Source organism: Lytechinus pictus, chromosome 3 (assembly GCF_037042905.1).
Source record: "Lytechinus pictus isolate F3 Inbred chromosome 3, Lp3.0, whole genome shotgun sequence".
In the NCBI taxonomy this organism is placed as follows: Eukaryota; Metazoa; Echinodermata; class Echinoidea; order Temnopleuroida; family Toxopneustidae; genus Lytechinus; species Lytechinus pictus.
In genome coordinates, this window is record NC_087247.1 from 30,313,502 (window position 1) to 30,339,859 (window position 26,358).

Below are 26,358 nucleotides of genomic sequence, written 5' to 3' on the forward strand. Positions count from 1 at the left end.
AAACTGGATCACTTGAGTGAAGGCCATATCACCTTTCTACAAATCCAACTAACGAGAGGTACCATAAGAAAAGAATGTTGACAAAGGCTTCAAGAATCTGCCATGTTAGCCAGAAAAACGTATCAGATGTAGCTTCCCTGTTCGTGATGGATCATAGAATAGTCTCCATAGTCGAATGAAACTGATGAAACCCAATAAACACAAGAAGACATCAAACAATGGATGGAGAAGACTGGAAATGATCAACTGGAACTAGATCCTTGGAGAATTCCTCTGTCACCACAAATGCAGAGAAAGCCAATTCAAGCGGGCAATAAGTTAAAGATGACGAGAGCCATGCATATCAGAATGATACGATTACCATTAAGACAGTGTTGCAACTGTAAATGTATGGCACCATAAACACCTCAGCATTTTAACATCCAATAGATGTGCGACATGCATAGTGTTTTGAAGAGCTCTGGATATCAAACATGAGATGAAAATAACACAACTCCTCTTTGTAAGACATTACTTGACGATCACTGGGGGATCCAGGGGGAGGGGGGTACAGCCACAATTAAAAAATTTGTAATGTAAAACTGCAGATAAAACAAAAGTGTTGCCCTCCCCCCCTCTTGAAAGTGAAGACCTTTTTTTTTTTTGCTTGTAATTTTTTGTTGTTGACGAAATGTCCTTAATTTTGGGGTGAAAACCTTTTTTTGATTTTCTGATTTTTATTTATTCATATTTTTTTTGCTTGTCAAATTTTCCTGGGGAAAATGTGCCCCCCCCTTTTTGGAAAACCCTGGATCCGCCCCCTGTTGAGGATTATCACATTAACAGATTTCCATATAACAAATACAAAGATGTCACATGCAATTGAAACTAATTTCTGGAATTCAGCAGCACTCTTAACAATCATGATCAATGCCATCAAGTCCCAAAGCCTTCTTGGCGAAACCATTCCATTGATGAAATATAACATAAAAAGTCCAATTACAAACATCGATGAATTCAAGGATCAACTAGAAACACAATGGCCAAAAGCTGGCAAGACAGTAATCTAAATTTGACATTGCACTTCTGAAACTAGACTCAAGACTAACATGCATTGCTATGATTGATGGGGCCTTTTTTTTTTACGTTTTTTATTGTTAAACATTGTGGAAAAATCATTAAAGCACACAATCCTCATAAAATTTTGTTAAAGATTTATATTTGAAGTTTGGTGAATAGCAGATTTTTTGGCAGACAGGCTGATATTGAGAATCCACCTTCCATCACAAAACCTGCCATTTGACGCAGTCCATTATCTCTACACATTGAGTGATTTCATGATGGATACACGCTCACACAACCATGAGGTTTAGGGGGAATGGGGACAGGACCAAGATGATCATTCATTCAAATTAGTTGGTCCCAAAAATAAACTTATACCAAAAATGTAAATAGCTATATTGCAAAATACTGATAATACTTTCTCAAATGGCTCTGCAATTAATCTAAACATAATGAGATAATGTATACTTATAAACTGCCTTGTAAAATACTTTGTTTACGTCTTCCTAGCACATTATAATTATCAGTCATGTTGAATACCGTGTTGCAACAGTGTGAAACAAAGATGAATTTAGAGTGACAGCTATAGCAGACAGTACAGGGAGGTAAAGATGGACAGCAGGTCAGTGGATCGACAGGTAATGCCAGTATTGCGGTGAGAGGAGAGAGGAATATAAAAACATGAGGGGAGGAGGGTGGAGTATTGAGACAGGGAATGGTTGCGAGGGAGAACAAAGATACTACAATAAAGATCAAGAGATTGAGACACATAGCAAACAAAAGGATATGAATTTAGGTATGGGGAAAAGGAACAGAAGTAGTTAAGAGAAGATTATTTCTCATTTAAAAGAGAGAGATAAGAAAGATGGGGATTTTGTCCCTGCAAATTTATCAAAATTGCCTAAAGGAATGGTATTGTTTTGAAAGATTTTCATGAAAAGAATTACATTCCAAAGGTTTAAGAAAAATGTCATGAATCTAAAGAGTGCAAATTGGGTAAAAAAATGGATAAATACTCTGATGTGGAGGAAATGGTTGCCAAATATTTCCACAATAATTATTACCCTCAGAAAAACAATTGCTGGAAAACCAACTGCATTGTCTCGCATACTCTAGGCTACACAAAATATCATCAAAATCGACAATAAAGCACTTACATTATTGAAGTTGTATACCAGGCTCAACAGTGTCCGGTGCCCTACTCTGCACACTGAAAAATAAAACTCTTGGTAGTGACGTCACTAATTGTGTGATTCTGGCAGGAAGATCCCAGCTCAAACCAGACAGGAAGCCATGTTTGTGAGGTTCAGGGCCTACCCCATCAATCAGTGTGAGGTCAGCTGCTATGGTCCTTCAACTTGAATGAATCTTCTCGGCTGCCGGTCTTACATTTATTTTTAAGAAAGAAAAAAAAATCATTAAATACAAAGCAAGTATATAAGTACAGGCAATTATACAGTGACAAGACATATGCTCCTGCGACATTTGCTCTGTCTTAATATCTCAGACGGCATGGGGTTAGAGTTAAAATTGTAATACAGTTTTTGGTTCAGAATAATGTAAAGGATTAGGGTTAATTTAGTTTTGGAGATTTGGTTTTATGTTTGGCTTAATGTGCAGATTTCCCATTGGAGCAATGGTCGTTGGAGCATATGTCATGGAACCAATTATACACTACAGGGCAGGTCCAAGCTATCATGTACATGTAATTTAAGAGACAAATCAGAGGGGTGTTTCACAAAGAATCAAAGTGTGACTAAAATTCAGGCTAGAATATCCAGTTACATGAGGAAAAGAATGGATCATCGTATTGGTTGGATCATGCTCAGAGGATGCGCTCTACCGTGTATGAGTCAATGAGACTGCGCATTAAATATCATAACCATAACACTCAAGCATGTCGAGGTTGAACCATTTGTGAAACACTCCAAAGAGTTGTTTTGCTAGAATCTTAAACTTTTCATGGAATAAAAATGATCTGATAATATGAAAACACCTTTCAGTTTCTATATACAGTGGGTTTTTCAAACCCCTACATGACTGGCAAAATATATAACTTTGACAAAGTTAAAATGTATGCCTCTGCTCTTGCCGGATCTAAAATATAGACTACACATCCAACTTCTAAATTTTTAAAATAAATATCTCTGCGACCTTTGACATTTGACCTCATGACTCTAAAATCTAACCAGATCATCCTCTACCAAATATGCATACATGAACCAAGATTGAAGATGATCTCTCCCAACAGTTCTTCAGTTAGAGAACTAGATATTTCAATGTACATAATGATCTATATTAAATTGTACTTTGTCCTCATAACCCAAATACATGCATGAATCAAGATTGACGTTGAAACCTCAACAGTTCCTTGATTATAAATTACAAGAACAAGATATTTCAGATACAGCATGACCTATGCCCCTAAATCTTATCAATCATTGTACTCTCAATACATGTACACCAACTAAGTTGGCAGCAGATCTCTTACAAGTTTAGGAACTACGGCCTCAGGGACGTTGGAAATTTGCCCTTCGATTGCAATTTGCAGATTATACTATTTTGAGACATAATGAACACAAATTGATTGAATTACCTAATAATGAACTTTGTTTGTTGCTGAAAGGCCTATATAGATAGGTTAAAGGTACAAGTAAATAACATCAAACGAATGATCAGTTTTCTCCAATCTAGCGATTGGGATATAGATAAATGAAATTGAAAATATTCACCTCAAACTGTCTCAAGTGGTGTAATAATTGACAAAATTAGTATGAATATATTAATAAAATTCATGGAAAAATAAGTATTATATAGGTATCATGCACAAAATGTTGCTACTTTCATAAAAGGATATGAGTTATAAAAAAAATACAGAATTTTGAATTATGTATGCAAGATATGCTTTTTATTCAACTTTTATTCGAACAGATAGTCGGACTTGCAGATTTCATGAGTTTGGTATAGTTTGTTTATCCAAAATATTGATTTGTAATCGTTTAGAAACAGAGAAGCGTTGTAAAAGTAGAAATTTGTGTATTTTTTAAAACAGTATTGTTGAAGATAATATTTCATGCTTGGATAATGTTTATATTTTATGTAACTATTACATGGGATTATTTATCAATAACATTATTTAAAAAAAAAAAAAAAATTGGGGGGGGGGGGGTGCAAACCAATTCTACGACAAGTAGGTCCAGGGTAAAAAACCAGAGGTAAAACTCATTATGGAAAAACTCTGGAAAACCTTTGGATCCACTTTTGCAGAATAGTCAGCACAATATAAGGACAAATACAAACTTCATTACGATAAAGTTACAAAGTTAATTCTACAAATATTTTACATGGCCTAATTACTGCACCATCTTATTTCTATTGAAGCCTTAGACTTACAATACTAAGTATAAAAAAGATACCTTAAGCCTAATAAGATGGGGGGGGGGGACACGCCTTCCCCTCAGCATCTTATGTGATAAATCTGGAACATGAAAAGCCAGCACTGCATTTTTCTATTACTTGTTCATTCAAGCCTCACGTAACTTTGAGACCAAATTTGAACCCCCTATCCCGAGTGCGCCGTTCCGAAATTATGCAACATTTTATGCAACATGCATGCTTGACACAAAATTTCTCAAAAACATGAATTTGTGTACAATTGTAATATAGATAGCATTTTTAGACAAAAGTCATGAATGTATCAATCTACTTTTCTTGAATATACACAAGTAATTTCATTTTATTTATGAACATATTTCCATTGAAAAACATTAAAATTCAAAGGAATGAAATTGTGATAGCAACATTTTTTTTGGAAGTACATTTGATGAAAATCCTGCAAGAAGCGTGAATAATAATTAATTCAAGCAAAATTGTGATTTTACGCATAAAGTAGCATTATTCTTTTAATTTTACGCATAAGTTTTTGAGAGAATATGACTTGAATGTTTTGGAGATTATGCAAGGGATAAGGTGCATGCCATGGACAACAGCCGAAAAATAAGGGGGGCGGAATCAGCCCCAACCAACCCCATCTTCTTAGGCATAAAAATCAGAAAACAAATGATAGCTTGGACCTGCTCCTTAGATTGAAATGCTTTGGAAAACTTGACATTTAGTTTACACTGACATTTCCTTCATTGAATTTGAATTACATGACAGAAATCTCTGATATTAAATACAAAACCTGAATTTGATTTCTCAAAAATGGCGTTTGCTCCTCTAGTCACCTGGGTTCTGTAACACAAAACTTTGAAATGGATTGCAAATACAAAACAACTATTGGCCATTGCAATTAGTAATTGATTGCAAAACATTTGTGCGACAAGAGACCTTAAACTAAACAAAAAAAAGGGTATTCTAACTTTGTCCGATCAATTATTTAGCTGGTAATTCAACCATAATTGCAATCCTTTAAGTTATTCAGGAATGGTTTATAAGCCAACTGGGGAGCGTTTCATCAACATTTTTGTCCGACAAGTTGTCAGATCTGACATCTTTCGTCGATTCTGATTGGCTGAGAGGCACTGTTACTATAGAAACTGTCGGATAAAATGGGACTTGTCGGATAAAACGTCTGACAAGTCCTTTCATGAAACGCTCCTCAGGTCAGCTATTCATCAAGATTTGTAAAATATCACGATAAGAGTACCACCAAACCGAGGAGTCTTCTAGCAGGCATTGTGCCCATGTCTCAAATGCTACTCCGATGGGCAACCCATACCTCACACAAATACTAATAGATGTTACCAGACATTCCATAGCTATGATGATTTCAAGATTGGTGTCATGTCCCTGTCTCTGGTAGACTAGCTCTTATGCCTAGAAGATGGTTAACGGTAGATAAGGGTTGGATCCACATTGTTACTGGGTGGTGTGACTGCAGGTGTAAATAGAAAGAAGAAAATGTTTTTTTCATCAACATTTCTTTAAAAAAAACACATTAATCTAACTGTATCACATGTATATAGGAAAGAATTAAATTTGCTATGGGACAAATGCAATACCGAGAGAATACACCAAAACACTTTTCAAGAAATCTAATTTGGCAGGTTTGCACCATTGAATAATATATCATAAAAAACATCTCACAAAATCACTTATGTAGTTTCGATATGTTTTGAAAAACATTGCAATATCACAGTATAATTTTTATTTCCACATAACATACATTTCTTACTTTAGACACAAATTTCTCCAAAATGTTTCCTTCTGACAAGAGCCTGCTTGTAATATACACCATTAACACTTTATTTGATGGGGTATAAAAAAGTAGGTAAGAATGAATCGGACAATTGCACCTGTGAAATTGTAAAGGAAGATATGAAATACCTCAACTGAACTGTCCATACCTGATTTTATTATTTATGAGGTAATTGGATGTACATGTATCTGGGCAATTCCATAAAATGATCAACCTTTTCGTACGTCCGACCCCCATTTTTCTCAAGTTTCACTTCACTTTATAAACTGATCAAGTCATGGTCCTTTGAGAACATTACAGACTGTCAAAAGAACAAGAAATCAGAGACAGAAAATTTCATGAAGGTCCCACATATAGGGGGTTGGACGTCCATATTTTATGGAATTGCCCATCTACCTGTTATGCCAGTTCAATGATTTATTTTGCTGCCCAAATATACGATTCAATTTTTCAAGCTTAGCGCCCCGGTGCCTCTCCATCCGTGTGATCAACGCAAATTTGCCTGTGTACGCAGTTACAAAATTACACAACATTATGTAAGTGCATGCCATGTCCAAAATTGCTCAAAAATATGAATTCATGTACATATCCAATGCAAATTGTGTTTTTAGTGGAAATTCATTAATGTCTCATTATTTCTACTTTCACTGACTAAAATCAATTAATTTTGCCTTTCTTATGATCAAGTTTGCAACCATTTCCACAAAAAAATTGAAAAATAAAAAAATACATAATTAGTGAAAAACAATAAAATACACAAGAAAAATATTGGGATACCAAATTTTTAAAAACTGCATTTTAGATCAAAATCCTACATGTACAAAGAGTCTGTGAATAGAAAATTAGCTGTTTGGGGGCTGTATCTATTAATTAGAGCAAATTCTTTATTTTACGTATAAATTAGGATAATTAACTGATCTAAAAATATCTTATTTTTTCTGACAAATTGACCAAATTGTAGATTTCATCGAACACTACCTCTGTGCAAATTTTTGCTGCGCTCGCATGATCGTTGGCTGAGATCTGGGGGGGGGGGGGCAAAATCTGCCCCCCCCCCCTCAGCTGTGAGATGGATCCAATTTTATAAATAACCTGGCTCTATTTTGGTTAAACCTAAATCACTCAATATGTTATTAGATTTTAATGTCAACATGACCGTGTTGAGAACTGTACAGTATCTGAAAGTGTATTCCTGTATACAAATGCCTCAATTAATAATGAATATGGCAAAAAAGCCAGAGAACTGAAAGGCACTGAAAGGTGTAGGCTGATTGTCCTAATAGCGTGCATACATGCTCACCAAAAACAAAGTGCCCGCACCAGAGAACTGATCATCTTCTCTAACAGATGAGAAGAGCAGGGAGTGAGAAGAGAACTAAACTGCCCCGGAGGTAGTCGTATAATGCTTGATTTAAAGGAACCAGAGAAAATGGACAGATAATACAAATATTTCTGTCAAAAGCTTACTACAGAAGAGGCACAGAGCATGAAGAAGACTTCTCACTAGACTTAAAGGGGTTGTGACCAGCAAAACGGTTTGATGGTCAAATGGTACAATATAAATATTGATGTTCGTGGGGCTGTTTCCCTAGCAATTCCTGGACCTAATAACAGGTAAAGAATGAAGCTGTATGTAGCTCAGAATAGGCTGGTCATTTCAAAGAGATAGATACCAGCAGATCAGGAGGGGTTGGAAGTAGGATACCCATCAACCGTCAGAGAAGCCTAAGTTATTGCATGAAAAAGTCTAGCAATAAGCTCCGAACGTGATTAGTAAGACAGGGAGACATCTGATCAGTACACAAGACTGAAAGGGCTTCATGTCTGGAGTTGTAAGGAGATCTTACAATCTTCCTAGATCAGTAGGGTAAGGGCGGAGCATGCAGCTAAGTGGTCGGTAGTTGCGAGGAAATTGAAGGCACAATGCTGCCATGAACCGGAATGAGTTACAGGTACAAGATAAACTACTTGCATTATCAAATACTGAAGAAGGTAAACCTTCTCTTTCTTCTGAATACGTGTGCTCCAAGCACTAATGAGGGAAAAACCAAAGCCGGTAGTCAGTGTACAAGATCCAGAAAAGATTGAATCACAGGGGATCTCTTATGGCTAGAAACTGCCTGAGTCAGACAGAGTAGGTGCTCAGGGGACCAAAGCTTTGAAGCTGGATCGCAGTAGCACACTCATATGAGGTGAAATACCAGTTTTAGTATTCTAGCTCCTGAGTAAAGCAGCAGCTCAAGCTAGCTTGTAGAAGCCAGTCGTCTGGGCAGACAAAACAACCACAGGCCACAAGCCCCAGGGTAGGGTGCCATAGCTACGGTTTTGACACTGGAATAGAGTCACTTGTACTGTGAGAACAAAGGCAATGACTGAGCACATGGAAATGGACAAGGCCAACTCTTCCAAGGATGGTGGCAGACTCTAGCAAGGAATGCCTTCAATGGAGGGCAGGCAGAAGAGACCATTTTAAGGAAAGCCTTCAAAAGCCCTGCTTTAGCAAGGTGGAGCCTTGATGGCAGACACTGTGCCCTTGTCTCTGCCCCTGCAAAATGCATCAGTGAGAGTTTGGCAAGTTTAATGCCCGATCGGTCCACAATCTCGCCAGATCTGATGCCTCAGGAGTTGAGTCGGTTGGAGGGGTCATATAGTGGGGGACAACGGCCGGGAGTTGTGGAACACTGGCCAATGCTCCATGTGAAACGCCAAGTCTAGCAATGTGAAACTTGGGTGCAAGCAAGCTATGTTGGTCGAAAGTCCAGTAAGAAAGAGGAAAAATATTACTTTTCCTGGTCATGAACTGGGCAAAGAATAACCTAAAACCAAACAGACAAAACCGTAATGAGGGGAAAGGTAATTTGAGTAATGAAAATCAAACAAATGGCAAAATGTACACAATGTCGGTAGAGAATCTTAGCTGCCATGTGTTGACGGGAGCAAAATGAACGAAGAGGAAGAGTGGCAGATTCGCATTGATCACATGGATGAGAAGCCGACGCATGAGGGCGCTATGCACAAAAGTTTGAGTACTATGTTCGGGCAGTAAGTTAAATCAATGAAGTAGCATTAAAGGTAGATAAATCTGATTGCTGACGCGAAAAAAAGTTAAAATACTTGGTAATTGTCCAACTTATAACCTCTGGAATTCAAATAAATATGTAAGTTACTACATTCCAATCGATCACAAGACCAATGATCTACTATAAAAATCATAATTTATAAAAGGATGTACTTTCTTGAATTCAAAGGAGGATAGAACCCTTGAAACCAGTTGAATTCATGGAAAAGAGAAAATCCAAAGAAACAGATCAATGAAAATTTGAGGAAGATTGACAGAATCACAAGTTATTTGAATATTGACATCACTAATGCTATGTAGATCCTCCCACTGCAATGCGACCAAGATCACACACGTACAACTTCCCCATTACTTCAGTAGGGGAAGGTGGGGTAGGTTGTGACACTTTTTGCATTTTGCATGTTAGAATTGATATGAATAATAATATTGTAGTATTAAGGACCTTGCCTTTAAATTTGATTCTTGGGAAATATTTTTCACCTATATATAACTTTCTACCCCCACACTGAAAGTCATTGTGACCTTTGAAAAAAACGATGTCAAATGGCTCAACTTGCCCCATCTGTGGGGTAAGTTGTGCTACCTTCTGGGATAAGTTGAGCCACAAAAACTATGTACAAAATGTATGCGGGAAGCACCGGCATGTCAACGTTTTATTTAAAGACTTTTCACTTGCTAATTCTCTATAAAACATCCTCTAAAAGTAAAAGAACTGTCATGTGAATTTGCTCTGTTCTGCCTCCATATCAATGGCTTTTAAGGTTTTTTTTATTTTTTATTATACATTACCATAAGAATTACCATGGCACAACTTGCCCCATGTTGGCTGGCACACATTACCCCAGTCCGAACTTAATGCAATATTTTCACATCCACACATTTCTTATGCATCCATCATGTAAAAGACTATGACAAGAATGAGAATCCATACCTGGACTAACAATATTGTTCTTATTTCTTTGTTATATTTAAATACGTGTGTGGATAAAAAGCACTTTTCTATATCACACCCTTTTTTACTTTTTTGGCTGAAATTTGTATTTTTCCCTCTATAAAAGTACTTTTTGTTTCAAAGTTGAAAACAATGTGGTGGGGTTAAGGGTTATGTAATGGGTCATCAATGCATGACACCACCACAATGTCCGACTCATTCATTATTGGCCTGGGGGTGGTGGCTCAACTTGCCCCTGGGCCCTATGCTCAACTTACCCCGCCTTCCCCTACATATTTCACTTCTATTTTCTCTTTTATCTAGTCTATCGCAAGAATAGGTGTTCCCTTTTTGGAGAGAGGACATGAAATAGAGGTTTCACAACAATATATCCTGAATGAATCGATTGTCATATCATTAGAATGAGCAAAAGATGTTTGGAGTATATTTTTGTCTAAAGGGGAGAGCCACACATGTGGGACATCACAGATCTTGTTCGCATTGCCAATGGAAAGATGTCTATAGCATTAATGATCGTAATTGTCTTACTGCCTTTTCACCCAAACTTTTGTTGACCTTATTCTTAGATTTTTCTGCTTTTGCATGGGCTTAGTTGCTTCAAAGGTTTCATTCTCCTTTAAAATCAATTATTTGCAGAAGGAATCGAAAGGACTAAAAAGTCATTACTCACTGGAGATGTAGTCTTTAGAGAGCATAAAAGAACGTTTTCAAAGGTATGATCCATGCCAGAAGATTCCCCCACACAGCTTAGGAACACTTCACTCTGATAAAACATCTTGGTAGGAGGATGAACAGTCTCAGATGGACGAATGAACACAGTTCCAAAGAAGAAGGTCTCACCACTATCAGAGTATTGGAGAAAAAGAGAACGGGTCGTTGAAAGGATAAGTTAACGATGTGATAATTTCAAGAATTATAATTACCCTCCAAGGTCATCGTAATTTTTTTTTAGTTCTCCCTTCGCCAATCACGAATTGAATGTAAAAATGAAACAAATGAACATCACATCCTGTATTTCATAATTGAAAGTACGTTATCAATTTATATTACAGTCCATGTGAGGACCACAAGAATACAAATTTTAACAGTGACAAAGCTTCTTTACTTGTTACACAAATATTATCAATCAAATGTAACTTGACGATCATAAAAGTAGTTCAACCAAAAAGGAACAAAAGATCACCAAAGTTTTTGTATAAATATCTAAAATACATTTACAATATTGTTCTTGAAGAAAATAATTTGCTCAGTAATATATCTTAGAATTTTGTCGGGTCGGCAGATTATTATTTTTTTTTAAAGTTATAACAGTGCATGTGCGCATGTTCAGTGGGGGCTCCAGTTTAGATTCCATAATTTTACAGCATTCACATTACATAAACTATGACAGAAATCCCTTCATCTTTGTCTATGTAATTGTTTGATCACAATAGTAGTCTTTCTCTTCAAAAGAATCCTCGGTCATTACTTGAATTTAGCTTTAACAATAAACAAGTGGAACGCCTCTGGCAGTCTCGCCTGCATTACGCAATTCGATATACATGTAGCAGCAGTGCTTCCTTTGAAAACAGCCAATGAATAATTATTCACAGAAGAAAACAATATTATATGATAATAAAATATTATATCCATTGACCCCAAAATGATCTTTGACCATGATCATGTGACCTAAGACATGTGCAAAACAACCATTCATACTTGATTACCCTTATGTCGATGTTTCATGAGCTAGATCCATAAACTTCTTAAGTTGTGATGCCAATTCAATGCATACTCCCAACACGGCCAGAGTTCATTGACCTTTAAATAACCTTTGATCTTGGCCATGTTCCTGAAAATCACACAGGGTATTCAGGGATACATTGCTGCTCTTATGTCCTAGTTTCATGAACTAGACCCATAGACTTTTAAAGTTATGATGACAATTCCACAAATACCCCCAACATTACCAAAGTTTGTTGACCCTAAATGACCTTTGACCTTGGTCATGTGACCTGAAACTAGCACAGGATGTTCAAGGATACTTGATTGCTTTTATGAACTAGATCCATAAAATTTCAAAGTTATGACAATTCTTCAAATTCCCCCAATATGGCCAAAGTTCGTTGACCTTAGGTGACCTTTGACCTTTTGACCTGAAACTCGCACGTGATATTCAGGGATACATGGTTGCTCTTATGTCCAAGCTTCATGAGCTTGATCCATAAAATTTCAAAGTTATGATGACAATTCTTCAAATTACCCTAACATGGCCAAAGTTTGTTGACCCTACGTGACCTTTTACCTTAATCATGTGACCTGAAACTCAGGCAGGATCTTCAGCGAGCGATACACTATTACCCTTCTGTCTAAGTTTTGTGAACTAGGTCCACATACATTCGAAGTTATGACAATATTTCAAAAACTTAACCTTGGTTAAGATTTTGATATTGATTCCCCCAACATGGTCTAAGTTCATTGACCCTAAATTACCTTTGACCTTGGTCATGTGACCTGAAACTCATGCAGGATGTTTAGTTATACTTGATTACCCTTATGTCCAAGTTTCATGAACTAGGTCCATATACTTTCTAAGTTATGATGACATTTAAAAAACTTAACCTTGGTTAAGATTTCAATGTTGACGACGCCGCCGTCGCCGTCGGAAAAGCGGCGCCTATAGTCTCGCTCTGCTATGCAGGCGAGACAAAAATTGACATGTCGATAGTCGATTCGATGTAAAACCGTATAAAATGAAAGCATGAATTATTAGCAGAAATAAGCATTACTTTGATGAATCTTAACTTTCCAAACTTTATAGGGAATGCAACATTCCACACATTTTTTTATCCTTATAATGTATGGTTTGGCAGATCAGAAAGAAATCACGATACGCTGAACATATCCCATATAAGGGCAGCGTTCTTTGTATCAAATCGAACATGGCAGATCTAGACACTGTCTGAAATCATTGTTAAAGAACTGAATTGGCCCTCACTAAAAAAGTTCTTCATAGGGCCTCCTGTGTTCTAATGAATAAGTGCGTTAACAAATCGGAACTAGTTGCCAGACCATGTATGGTTTTCAAAATTTCTCCACTCTTTAAGATACCTACTTAAGTGCATGTAGACAAATCAGATCATCCCTCTTAATCATTAGGCCTATTATGATACTATCATTCACTACTTTATTGTTCATTTGCCATTCCCACAAGTAAACTTAACCTCGATTCCTATCCTGTTTTGTCCCCACATCTCACTCCATGCATTTTAACGATAAAACATGTTTTCTCTTTTACTTTTTATCCTGATGTATGTTAGTAACAATGCCAGCTGACGCGATGTCTTTCGCTTTGATTGTCATATCTAAATTAAATTGATTATCAATGTGTAGTGCATTGCTTAATATTTGAACAACTCATCCTACATATAATTCATCCATTTTCATATGATTTTTATTTTAAGAGATATTTTCCATTTTTTTACAAGCTTTTATGAACTAGACAGAGGCCCTGAGGAATACCAGCTTGTTTTAATGTCACCATATTTTGTATATATACATATATCTTGCATATAACTTGCCGATGCCTTTCATATCTCGTAACATATTCATGTTTTCACATTACTTCATTAAGTCCTCCTTTTCTACGTTTTCATATATTTGTTTGGATATGTATGTTTAATTGTTTTTATGCTGATCAGACTACTCTGTATAAATATTTGAGAATAAATAAATGAATGAATAAATAAATGAATAAATAAATATATAAATAAATAAATAAAAATATTTCAGTAGAACATCTCTGTACAGTGTACAGCTAAGAACCAAGAGATCTTTTTGATAAGTGAGTGATGCACACATTACATACCTTGCAATCATCCATATCTTGTATCTATCCTGCAGATATGAGGTCTTCCTTTGATAGTCTTGATGTAGACAGCATCACCTAGTTTATACCATACTCCATTCCAACAGATCTGTTCATAGTACACCAGAAATCCATCACCAGCTCCTTCTTGTAATACATCCTGTATCCAAACACATCACAGTAAAAACTATACTGAAGTGTGTCAAGTAAACATCAGCTTGCCAGTAATGAAATTCAAACACTGCAAGCATGAACATTGAAGGTAATTGCGAAGTACATCTAAAAAACAGGTGCAAAATATCAATCATATGTTTTTAATAAACTATACTAAAAACTAGATATCACAGCCGACTGGGACAAGTTTATTCTTGAACTTCCCTGAAATAAATCTAAACGATTTCTTTATTTTGACTTTAGAAAAAATTTGATTAGGAAAGTTGGCCTACTATGCAATCAAAGATGTTAGTTTTAACGACAATCTAAAAAATTGTGATATAAATAAAGCTCTGAAATCAACGACTATCACAGCCACATCAGTTTGAATTTACATGTATAAAATGAAGATATGAAACTTCCTGAAAAAAAAAACCTTTAATGGGCTACAACTGAAAATGGAATCATACAAACTTCAGTTTGTTTGATGATAATCTATCAAAAAGCTTCCTTACCCCACTTTCCTTGTCAAATGCTGGTATGTTTACTGATGAACCAAATGTATCATGAGAATATCTTGTGGTGATCCAGCAAACACTGCTTCCACTCTCACTGTGGATAATGGTTCATCACGATCGATGATCTTTGTTGAGCTTGTAGGTACTGCCCAGTTCTATATTGAAAAATTTAATGGGTCAGAGGTAATCTTAATGCTTCACAACTAGCAAACTCAACAATATATGCTGTATCCTAAGAACAACTGATCGAAACTCTTTCTGCAACAAAATCAGTATAATATAATTTTTAGGTTTCTGCTATAAAATGAAGTTTAACTACTAAAATATTATACTGATATGTGTCTGTAAAAATAAAATCAGAATCCTAATTTATGTCAAGAAAAAAAGTCTAAATATCATAATTTGGGATTCAGAAATATTTGTGGCCTTTTATGTAAATCCAAAAAAAAAAATATCAGAAGTAATTTCCTAAGTATTATATTGCCTTACAAATTCTTTGTGTATTTTCTTTCCTTTACTTTTCCCTTTTTTTTTTGGGGGGGGGGTTCTTTATTCTTATGGAAATCATCAGCAACACTATTTGAGTCATACAATATAAAATGAATTGATTTCAATGAGTAGAAGAAAAATAATGAAACATTTATGTGCTTTAGCTAGTAATAAAATTGCATACTTGCATTGAATTTTCTGATGATTAATTTACTGTCAATGTATTATTCCATTACTGTAAATTCATGGCTCAATTTAGTTTTTAAACTACTATGCCTGTATTTATTTTGTTACTTTTACTCATTAAAACCATTTACCCACCCGTCCGTCCGTCCATCCATCCATTTGCACATGAAATGGTATTGGGGCAACGTTGGATCTGACATACATTTGCAAAATATTAATCGTAGAACCATGTAAGCGGGCTTTGCAGATTTGATCTTAAAAGTTGCGCAAGATTTTAAAGAAAAGAAGATCAGGATATGTGACAAAATCTTTTTCGCAATTTGGACCCATCATGCAAAGTGGGGAACCAGGGAGGCATCCCCAACCCCCAGCCAAGTAGGGTTAACTTTGGATGCACTTAAACACTCCCTTTTAAATTAGAAAACATAAAAAAAGAGAGTGTGGAGAGAGAATATGAAGTTGATTAGTACACACCTTGTAAATAAGTGAGCCTGGTTAACTGAACTTGTATGCATTGTCACACATAAGAATGAAATCATAGACCATATCTTCTAGTTGCTCACAGCCTCCAGATCTTCTGTTGGATATGTTGCCTGTCCATAGAGCACTTGATCACCCGATAGTATTCCGGATGTTCCTATGGAAGGAAAAAAAAGTCATTATTTTTCTCAATATTTCACTACTCATGCCAAGTCATGATAATTTTACAGCAGTACACCTTTTAATATGGAGCACACAGTGGAGATGAACTTATTCAGGAAGGCCCCATACATATGGGTTGGGATGTATACAGCATGGAATTTGTTAAAACATTCTTTTCCAAATTAAACATGAAACTGTTTTGTAACTTTATGAATATAAAAGATTATCCAACAAAAAGAGTAATTTTATTTTGCATTCCTAAAAGTTTTTTTGTGTGAAATAGACAGGGAACAAGTGGAGCGCCTCTGGCAGTCTCGCCTGCATTACGTGATTCAATATAGCAGCAGTGCTGACTTTGAAAATGATTATAAAATAATTATTCACAAAGAAACACCATCCACATAATATGCTACTACATTCATTGACCCTAAATGACATATGACCTTCAAGTGACCTACGACTTGAGCAAGATGAGCAATGACACTGGATTACCCCATTGTCCACATTTCATAAACTATATCCATAAACTTTCAAAGTTATGATGGCAAATTCAACAATTACCTGCAACATGGCCAAAGTTCATCGACCTTAAATGACCTTCGACATTGGTCATGTGACCTGAAACTCGCACAGGAGTTCAGTGATACTTTATTACTCTTAAGTCCAAGTTTCATGAACTAGATCCATAAATTTTCAAGGTTATGAAGGTAATTCAACAAATACCCCCAACTTGGCCAAAGTTCATTGACCCTAAATGAGACTTTGACCTTGGTCATGTGACCTGAAACTGGTGCAGGATGTTCACTAATACTTGATTAACCTTATGTCCAAGTTTCATGAACTAGGTTCATATACTTTTTAAGTTATGATGTTATTTCAAAAACTTAACCTTAGGTTAAGATTTGATGTTGACGCCGCCGCCGTCGGAAAAGCGGCGCCTATAGTCTCGCTCTGCTATGCAGGCGAGACAAAAATGAAACGATTATTCTTTTTTTTCACTATTTAATATCTAACAGATATGCCACAGGGTGAGGTAAAAAATCCTGAAATCTTTGTGAAGTATGGAGAGCAAAGCGAGCGGAAGTCTCGCCTTCCATGGCATGGGGTTCAGGGTAATTTTAAGGGAGTTTTTCATTGATTTCTTTTTTAACTCTTCCCACTTTTTTGCACAAAGGTTATACGCAACCGCCTGTTTTTCTATATTAAACATTTAAACATTTTTTAAAATAAACATAATGACTCAGCCCTACTTCAGTTTGGAATGATGATCAGAAAAATATAATTTGATCAGAAGCTAATAAGTATATTCACATTATTATTGTACTCACCTTGTCATTCTTGATGTTGCTTTCGATAGTCTCCAAATCGATTGGTTCAGTGATGGTGTGATGAAGTCTGGATACTCCTTATGGCAGTCACATTTCCCCTCCTGTGGCCGTACAGTGAGTCGAAAATGGTCTTTTAAATATTTCTCATACCAGTTTACATATACATCATTTATATAGAAATACATGAAACAACCATTTACAACTCCCTGTGCAGGCACCGCAGGGGAAATGTGACTGCAGCATTTGAAGGCTTCTTCATAAATAGGGAAATGGAAATAAGCCGCTATGTTCTGATTCCTCCTGTAAAGAAAAAAAAACATCATTCGCGACATGTCCTTTCATACATGCTACAAAATTATTGCTATGAAGAGAACTACATCATCCTTGGATAGAATTTCAATCTCTACACTTGCTATTTAAATTGATGTTCTTGAACTACATGTCAGCTTCAGCAAAACATTCAAAACTATGTGTGATGAAAGTCAATGGGCACGCAGGCTTACTTTCGACAATGACTGAAATCTAAAATATCATTAGATGCTGGCCTGGGGAAAGTTGCATAAAGCCCAGTGCACACTACGCAATTCATTGCGATCCCAATTTCAAAGAAATTGTATTTACATTTAACATGAACATTCCAACCAATAAAATCAGACTTCAAAATAGTGGAAGGACTATACTGAAATCAAAATTCAGTCTACTTCGGGCCTCACTGTAGGAATAAAAGAACATTTAATTCCAAATCGTAATGTCATCATCATCATCATCCCCTTCAACTTGAAGCCCCTTTAGACATTACTCTGACCACAGGGCGTGCTGCAAAGCAAATTTACGATTTTATTATTCCTAACATTATGCCGAATTTCCAATAAAATAATTTTACTTCTTGGAAATTTCACAAATTGCTTTACATCATGTCACAAAGTGTGTGCTGGGCCTAAATGAGAACCTCTGGCATTTTTTTTGCCAGAGTTTTTTATGTGTTAAAGTCTCAATGGCATAATTATATTTGCCAGATTTTAAATGGCAAAAGATTTATGCAACAGGCCCCTGGTGTCCAGTGTGCTTTATTGTCAATCTACATATCAATAAATTAAGCACACTGGTGAGCACAGGAAAACGTCCATCAAAGGGTAACTATCATGGAACTGCAGTCTATGACAGCCACTTTACCTTGTACTGTCTCAGGGTTTGATCCAGAGCCATCATCTTAGGTTTCTGGATAGACAGTCCACATCTGAATGTCTTGTCTTCCAGAGCGGTGCTCCACTTCTTCCCCCCTTTCGCTCCCTTCATCTTCACTCTCATGTTCCTTATGAACTGCAAATAAAATAAAATGCCTTGTTTACATGAAGGTAAAATAACCTGCGAAACACTCAGCTACATACATGTAGCTGTCCAACAGTGCTGTGACAATAGTTCTCGCATCATCACCACCCCCATATAATATTCATAATGGAACCTCCTGGCTATATTACACAAAATATCACACACAATACCATAAACACACTATGTAATTTCATAAAAAAGTGGACTAAAAGCGAATGATAAGTATAGGCAGTTGATATTGATCTATTCAGTAGATAGCTAACTGTCTAAAAGTGGCAGAGTGGTTTTGAAGAAAAGGGAAAGTGGGGTTAATGGAATATACAGGCTAAATACCGATTGTAATTTGTGTAAAACATAATGATAGTTGATTTGAATTTATTTAGTGGATCTTAACTGTTGTAAATGTGACAGTGGTTTGAAGAGGAAGAAAAAGTGGGGTTGATGGAATATACAAGTACCGATTGTAATTTGTTGAAAAAGTGGTGTAAAAAAGAACGATACATAGTTGATTTGGAATTATTCAGTGGATCTTATTTGTCGTAAATGTGGCAATGGTTTTGAAGAGGAATGAAAAGTGGAGTTGATGGAATATACAAGTTAATCGCAAAGTTTAATTTCATTGAAAAGGTAGAGTATATTGTAATGTAGGATTGAAGAGAGTTGGGCCATGAATATTAAATATTTATGTAGATTTTTAAAAAATGCATTATTATCAAGTATAATGGAATGGTCCAAAACTATATTCAAACATTCAATTCACCCCCACCCCATCCCCCCAAAAAAAGGAAATAAGACTATATGTATTCTGAACTAACCTCCATTATTCCTGAAATGGGATTCGCCCACAGCTACCAGCGCGGTGGCCCAAGCAGACAGAGCTAGCGGAAGATTCCGGCGGCTACAATACGAAATTGCACATTATCAAGTCCATCATGTCGTTCTGGATAGCAGAAACTTCTCAGCGCTCAGGGTTCTGCAAAATCGGAGTAAAATACAATGTATAACATAATATATACCTCAGTCACATTTGCTCTACGGCGGCCTTACGGCGTGTCGAAAACAGCCGTTTTATTTATTTTTATTCAAACCACTTACAATGTATGCACTAGATGTGTAGCTATTACAAAAAATGTTAAAGACAGCTACTTTCGACTCACCATACAGCCACCGTAGCGCAAATGTAACTGAGGTAACAACAATCCTGCATTTAGGTCAGTTACCTACTCATAAGTAATAACAAAAATATCAATTACATTTTCATTTTAATAACAAAATAAGACAGATATTTTAATTCATCACAAATTCTTCTATAGTAGACTGTCACAAAGTAATGGGGCATTGCAAGAAACTTATGATGAATTGCACACATCCTTATGGGTTCCACAAATCAATCACGTCGTTCACACTATGTCTTGCAATTAATTGCAAATTTGCATTTGATTACTGGGCCTCGTCTTACAAAGAGTTACAATTGATCCAATCAATTATAACTCTATGGAAATCCATCCGTGTCATAATTTTTTTTACAAGAAATTTGCAAACTGTCCTTTGTAAACAAAGAAGAACACACCAAATTGTCAAGATTCTAGATATGAATGTTTAAATTCAAGAATTAAGAGAATTTAAGTTTTTTGGAACAAACATGCATTTCATTTGTTGACGTTGCTGGCTTTCCATAGTTGCGATTGATCAGATCAATCACGACTCTTTGTAAGAAGGGCCCCTGATCTGCTTCTTGCAACAAGGAATGCAAACTGATTCGCTACAGCTACAATTGATATATCAAAATTGCAATGAAATTTGTCACTGACTAAAATAAATGTAGGACAACTTTGATTCATTTTCTCACTTGCCTAGTAATAATATTCTGGATAATAAGCTTTGCCTAAAATTGCTGTTTGTCATGTTGAGGGAAAGAAGTTAAGGTGTAGCATTACTCAGAGTTTTACAAAAGAGATCCTGGAAAATATCAGTTTTAAAATGATCATCATATCAGAGAGTGATATTTGGTTCATTTATCTGATCTATATAAAGGAAAAGATGAACCAGTATGAATAAATTCAAGTGATAAATAAAATTTATTTCAAATGGATTTTATATAAAAAACAAATGAAATAAAAAAATCTTTATGCATGTACAAAACAATTTTGCAATATAACATAAATCAATTATTAGTATAATTTACAGACCTCCAGATCATCTTCCAAAAATAATATATTGTAACAATGTATTTCAAATGGATAAAAGATGAAGACTAATTAACAAAATGCAAAGTAGATCCAACTTTACATCCAAATGTTCATAAGTGATGACGAGAGTAGTTATCAAATGTCATTATCATTAAGAATTCCAGTTCATCAATATCATTTCCTGTCAATTGCCTGTTAATAATGAAAAATTATATTTAAAAAAGTTATCAAAAACTTGCTCAGAAACTTGGTCGGAATTAAAACATTACTGTTAAAGCAGATACGAACCAATAGCGCCATCTCGTGTCCTCAATTACTCATACCTGGTCAGTTTCCTGACCCATAATGCTAGTGCAGTAATATAGTAATGCTAGTCTAGTAATATAGACCCACTTGAATGATACTATGCTAATTAACTACTCAATACATTCATACCGCAATAATTATGTTAACAAGTAGCAAAACAATTACTTTTCCTCTCAAAACATTTTGGTTTCTCTATACAAATACAATTAGGTATTTTTTTCTCTCTGTAGTATATCTGAAAACATATATTTTAAGACTATACATGTAGATATATTTATAACACACGGTCAATGAGAGACCACACACAGTTCCCCTTTAAAACATGAACAATGTAATCATGTAAAGTAACAATCCCCTACATGTATGTATCTGTCAGTTTAATACTGGAAATCGTTGCTGCCTGATCCCCAATCTGCGACAAGGTGTTGTTTATCATAGATGGTGGAGATTTTTACCTGGTGATTGCTAAGAAAGCATGGATGCTTGTACATGTAAGCAAGCAACCTGAAGACTGATGGCTTAAGGTCCTCTCCGAGGGACCTGGTATTGAGGCAGGGCGCGACAAAACCGCTTGCATTTCTCAAAGTCAATTGCCCAATCTGGCAAGTGGTTGTTTTGGAAATGAAATAATAAAATATCAGTAAATTTCAATATCTCTTGGATAATCACTATTATCTCTCGTATAATGTCAAACCAGTACAAAAACAGTGGAAACTGATGTAAAATCAGCGCCAATTACCGATAATTTATCGCTAGGTACCTCGTTCGAAAGAACCATACCATCGCATCTTACGTTCTTTGTGCGCATGCGCTACTTAAGTACTATCTTGCGCAATTTGCAGATGCAAAAAAAACACACAAAAAAACACCAGAGGCTAAACTTTCAAATTTTGCATCTTTAAATAAACGTAATGACTCAAACCTACTTTGCTGAAAATAAACTTTTAAATGTGTGTTCTTCACTTTACACGATCATCAATTGTTATTTTGTATGGCCTTTACAAATAATAGTACTATCATAAAAAAAATAATGAAAAAACAAAGAAAATAATAAAACAAATTGGGCAAGCAGTTTTTTTTTCTGTTGGGCAAGCAAATTTGTAGATAAAAATTATTATTTAACAAATAACAAAATTTGAAACTTGATTATAAATAATTATTATTATAACAATAATTATTATCATAATCAAAATTTGAATGTTATTATTTGTTAAATAATAATTTTTATCTATAAATTGTTCTTCAAAACGGGATTTTGTAACATCGCTCATCGCAGCTACGACATAACAAAGTGGTTCAAGCCTATTATATTTGTGGTGTTTACACAAGATTGGTCTGGTAAGAAACCTCTCATTTTTCATATTTATACGAACAGATTTTTTGTACCTTCATACGCATTAGGCGTATGAAGGTGTATACATGTATTGTAGGCCTAGATAAATAAAATCCAACAAATTCACACGATTTCTAGCTCTAAAGATGGATTTCCTAGGGAAATCCATCCGTGTTTACATGTCTCGCTTAGCCATGTACATGTACATGTATGGGGAGCGTTTCAAGGCTCTGTGATGTAAAAGTATATGTAAAAATGTCATCACGGATGTAAAAAATAAAATTATCAATGCTTAGGGTCTACCTCCAAATCTCGAAGATCTCCGAAGATCCTTTTATACTGCGGTCGAAATCATGCAAACAAAAATCAAAATGTGAACTAGAATTTTAATTCGTCATGAGGACGAAATAGGTGATCTGTCTCTGATTTCATGATCACGAAGACAATCAGCATGTTTATTGAGATCAATATGATCATCATGATGAAAACTAAACTTCTCTTACGATAAGAATATGTTGAATACTCTTGAAAAAGAGGGAAATGAGAAAGTTCTGTGAAAAAGTCTAGGTCATACACATATTGTACATTAAAAGGGATTTTAATCTATTTTAATCGTCCAATGTTTTATTTTATAAACATTGTAATGGTCATAAAGGACCATTTGTGAAATGTTGAAAAGAAAAGAAAAAAAATTATCAATATCATGTTCACCCCTGGGCTCGAACCCTGCACCCGGCCTAAGGACACAAGTGTGATGCCTTACCAATTAGGGTATTCTGCAATGAAGCCCAAACAAATCATCTCATTCTTCACTACAGACCATTTTGTCTCTAAGTCTCGGGTTAGTAATAATACTTTTTAATAGCTCTGCCATTTACCGGTATATGCAGTATGGCAGTGAGTCCAAACTTCGCGCGTGTCCATACTTCGCGGACGGTCATTATCTAAAAAACTAGCCAATATCCTTAAAATCTGACATCACCAATGTGAAAAGCGACCTAAAATTACCCTTTGGTGTAAGTTTCTTTAGGATGAGTTCAGTATTCATGAAAATATTGGCAAAAGATCGGCAAATTTGTCGCCGTTAGCGCCCGTTTTGAAGAAATCTGATATTCTCAACAAGCATCACGATATCACCATTTTGCAAGCATTAATCATCAAAAATGTCAGTTAAATATGGTACTAACCGATTCTATAGCATTTTGCCATCAATCTGATATAAATTTTTCACTTTTTCAGCTTGAGTTTCTGTTTAAATCTCCACAAAAACTTTGGTCCGCGAAGTTAGGTCACACTTTTTCTGAACGGTTTTCCAGCACAGCGCGCATTCGCCATGTTCACCGATCGGAATAGAATTTTGAGATCGCGATACCGGCGAAAGCCCTTGACCTACTTCACATTTTCGTCCATGATTTTATACTTTACGATCTTGCCGTCAATGTGGTAACTATTTCTTGAATTCTTTTTGTATGAATTATGAATATTTTGTGAAAAAAAATCTGCCTGATGAATATTTTTGAAAAGTGCGCGAAGTTTGGACACCCCATCATACACAACAGCGCTGCGCACCGTACCCAATTCCTAACCTAGGCCATGTAGGCTAGGCCCTAGGGAGCTCCGGCCCGCAGCTCCCTGGGTTAGGCATTCACTTGTTCATCCACTGCCACTGCCTGGCATGACTGGCCACTGAACTCTGTTAATTATCCCTAGAGTATTAACTTTGCACTACAAATTATCATACTTATATCTCACGAAATTACAAGAAAGTGTGTCCCCACCGCCGTGAAAATCAAGCTTGATTTCCCGTTGAGTGGGGACTGTATCACGAGTATATAATAGGGAGCCGGAGAGAACCCTAGTGTTTATATATGGTAGGGGGTCCTAAAGCTACGCGGGTCCTAAAGCTACGCACCACTCATCGCGCATGCAGTTTTTAATGGCAAATGCGCACTCTGTGTGTGGAATTGTGACTACAGAGTGACGAACGATTCCTATTCAATTTTTTCTACAGAGGCTGCAGTAAATCTCTAAATGCAGAGAAAACCCACAACTGTTTGGCATTTTTGAGTTATATTTGCTTTAATTTCATATTATCCTATAATAATATGAAAATATTTTAGAAATTGAGGCACAGGAAATACTATTTTTTTGCATGATAAATCGAGTGCGTAGCTTTAGGACCCCTTCACATCGGGCGGCGAAATCAAGAGGTGTTCGGAAAACACGGCGGGATTTTCGTATTAGTGAGTTTTGTGATATTTTCTTCTTGGTTAATGATCTTTGGAATGTTTGCCATGAATTAGTGAAAGATAATTTGTTCAAATATTAAAATTGGCATAGTTTTTATCGTTTGTAAACAAAGTGCGTAGCTTTAGGTCCCCCCATCATACAATGTGTTTCATTTGTGTGTGTTATCATTTTGCCACAGAGTTGTGCGAGAGTTGGAGACTGTGTTCTGGAGAAAGGAAGTGATTTTCATGCGTTCTGGTAGGTGTGATTCTAATAATCCCCACTTTTGGATTTGGGGACTATATCACGATTATGCCAATTGCCAAATTAATTATTTAACTTCATTGATAAATCTTCATTTACTCACGTTATTGGGTTTGTATGCAAAATTTTGAGACAACTTTCAAAACAGAAAATTTCCTCCGCTTTGTACAAAGCGCCCTCAATCAGTTGTAGCTGGTCAAACTGAGCTTGCTTGACTTCATGTGACGTCAGCCTCAACCCCTTTTTTTCCTTGAAGCTTTATGTTTGTCACAGCTTTATGAATATCATATTAAATATCTAACAATAACAATTCACACCCAACAGTCTTTGTGGAAAAACTCTACCCATACGGCAAAATTCGGTCAAAATGTCCCCCCCGGCCCCACTGCCAAATTTGGATTGAATCTACTATTATTCATTCATGCCCGCATTAAATTCCCTAAGCTTACATTTACAATAAAGCCTACATAGTTTGAAACGACGGGGACAAAAATGTGAGTTTGTGGAATTGAGTCTACTCATTTAGATCGTCAAAATTAGACAAGAAAAAACGGAAAAGAAAGGAAGATATACAAAAAAAAAGACAAAGAGAAGATATAAGAAATTACTGACACTGATCCGACTTGTAGCTCTAAAGATTACCCTAATTGTCAGGAAAAAATAATGTTACACATAATCTGAATTCAGATACAGATAGCAAATAAGCTGGAATATGAAAGATGGCTAAAAAATGTCAGGAAAAAATAATGTTATGCTTTATCTGAATTCAGATAAATAAGCTGGAATATGAAAGATGGCAAAAAAATAGTCCATGGAGATCGAGATGTAGGTTTCATCAATCGAAACATGCAGGAAAAACTGTACATGAAATCAATAACGTGAAGAGAATTAAATATTAAAATATCAGATAAAAAAATGCACTGGCCGGGAATCGAACCCGGGCCACCCGCGCGGCAGGCTAGAATTCTACCACCGAACCACCAGTGCACTGACATTTGATTTATGTATGACATTAGGTTACTTTTTTCCCAAAGATAATTAGACGCAGTTGTTAATAGTTGATAGTTTCTCTGCCCGTTTTCTCTGCATTTACATGTCTCAATCGATATGCACGTCAGGTATGAATTTATGATTATGTTTAAAAGTCTAACTATAGGTTGCCTAATCAAGTCCCAACTCTGTGGAGACCCCCCCCCCCCATTTTTGACCAACAAATCAATGTGTTTTGATACTACATGCATAATGTATTATCTAATTTTAAAGCCTTCTCATT

The 26,358-nt window shown here is 35.8% G+C and overlaps 1 long non-coding RNA gene and 1 other non-coding gene across 3 annotated transcripts; both read right to left on the reverse strand.

Moving 5' to 3' along the window:
* Positions 1-664: 664 nt before the first annotated feature.
* LOC129256382 (uncharacterized) lies at positions 665-25,273 on the reverse strand. 2 transcript variants are annotated; one of them, XR_010293024.1, is made up of 9 exons: positions 23,780-23,957; positions 19,580-19,737; positions 18,609-18,755; positions 17,436-17,735; positions 15,940-16,102; positions 14,788-14,945; positions 14,120-14,279; positions 10,943-11,114; positions 665-5,917 (listed from the first exon to the last, which is right to left on the reverse strand). It is a non-coding gene; the product is annotated as an uncharacterized LOC129256382 (long non-coding RNA). The 2 variants fall into 2 exon arrangements; XR_010293025.1 differs by lacking the exon at positions 23,780-23,957 and adding an exon at positions 25,189-25,273 and having other exon boundaries at positions 4,852-5,917.
* A 728-nt stretch (positions 25,274-26,001) lies between these two features.
* TRNAG-GCC (transfer RNA glycine (anticodon GCC)) lies at positions 26,002-26,072 on the reverse strand. The gene has a single exon. It is a non-coding gene; the product is annotated as a tRNA-Gly (tRNA).
* Positions 26,073-26,358: the final 286 nt, after the last annotated feature.